Below are 1,905 nucleotides of genomic sequence, written 5' to 3' on the forward strand. Positions count from 1 at the left end.
ACTGTGCAACCAGGTTCCTAAACCTTGATGCTAAGTTAGCTGGAGAGAAGAGATTACTCCAGCTGAATGAGCTAGAGGAGTTCAGACTCAATGCCTTCGAAAATGCCAAAATTTACAAGGAGAAAGTAAAAAGGTGGCATGACAAAAAGCTATCGTCTAGAGTCTTTGAGCCAGGACAGAAGGTTTTACTGTTCAACTTTAGGCTCAGATTGTTCCCTGGGAAATTGAAATCCCGGTGGAGGGGACCATATGTGATTACAAGTGTGTCACCATATGGATGTGTAGAGCTTCAGGATGCTGACTCTAACAAAAAGTTCATTGTTAATAGACAAAAAGTCAAGCACTACCTTGAAGGCAATGTTGAGCAAGAATGCTTAAGACTGAGACTGGATTAAAGCTTAGTAAAGTCCAGCTAAAGACAGTAAAGAAGCGCTTGCTGGGAAGCAACCTAGCCATTAGCAGACATTAGATGTTTGCAACAGTTATATAAGTTTATTCATGTTAGTTAAATAATACAGAGAAAAGAAGGTTCAGAACATAAAGCAGAGAAATCACAGAGAAAAAGATCTCACTGGCATAAAAACGCTACTAAGGAAGCATTTTGGGCGTTAAACAGCAGAATGGGTACCATTCTGGGCGTTTAACGCCAGTAAAGATAATGTTCTGGGCGTTAAATGTCAGAATGGGTAGCATTCAGGGCGTTTAACGCCAGAATGAGCAGCATCCTGGGCGTTCAGAAAAACGCCCAGTGACAAAGGAATTCTGGTGTTTAAGGCCAGCCAGGGTACCTGGCTGGGCGTTAAACGCCCAGATTGGCCAGCAGGTGGGATGATGCACGAAAACTTGTCTCTCAACAAATTTTCCTTCGGCAAGTATATCGAATTTGTCGTCAAGTAAAAACTCAAAATAGAGTGAGGTCGAATCCACAAGGATTAACGGATTAAGCAATCAATGGTTAATTGATTATTCTATTTAGATGAATCATTAAGGAGTGATGAGCAACAGGAAAAGTAAATAGCACAAAAGTAAAGAAAGAGATAAAGTGCAAAAAAATAAAATGGCAAGAAAAGTAAATATAAGAACTAAAAATAAAATGAACATTGGGATCAAGAGATATTGCAATCCTCCGGACCAAGTTCATTCTCATCTCTTCCTCAATCAATGCAATCATTGATCTCCTTGGCAATCTTAAGTGATTGGATCCCAATTCATTGGCAATCTAATCTCTCTAAGCTTGAACAATTTCCCAATTCCTTGATTTAATTGCTCATGAGAAGAGATGAAGTTTGGTCACTGATTATACCACACACATTCATAGATCAAAGTATTGGTAGGATTAAATGTCACAATATCCATCCAACCCCCAACCTAATCCAATGTGAGAGAGTATTTCTAGCATAATTTCCTCATTCCTTTTCCAAGGTTCAGAGGAAATCCAAGTATGAGCAATTTCTCTTCCGAGACAATTACCCAATTGGATAAGATCAAAAGCTCTCAAGTAAAATTAAGAGAAAAGAAAGAAGAAGAAGAATAAGAACTACAATTGATCCATTGAATCACAATAAATCTCTCTAACCCAATGAAAAGAGTTAGTTGATCATTGCTCTACCAAAATAGAAAAGAAAGACAGTGCAGAAAAGTAAAGATGAAGATTAAAACTAACATTGAATCTTCAAAATTCATAAATAAAAAGTACAAAGAAAAGAAAGAGAAGGAAAAGTGTGTGAGGGGAGGGAGTCTGAAGACCCTTCTTCAATCCCTAAATTCCAGAATTCCCATCCTTTTTGAATGTACAAACTAAGGCCTTTATATAGGCTTTCCTAAATTACAAAATGAAAATTAAAAGCAAATTACAATTAAATGAAAATTCCTATTCTAGATGCTTCTTGTGGCCTTGATTGGTTG

Source organism: Arachis duranensis, chromosome 1, assembly GCF_000817695.3.
Source record: "Arachis duranensis cultivar V14167 chromosome 1, aradu.V14167.gnm2.J7QH, whole genome shotgun sequence".
Lineage (NCBI taxonomy): Eukaryota > Viridiplantae > Streptophyta > Magnoliopsida > Fabales > Fabaceae > Arachis > Arachis duranensis.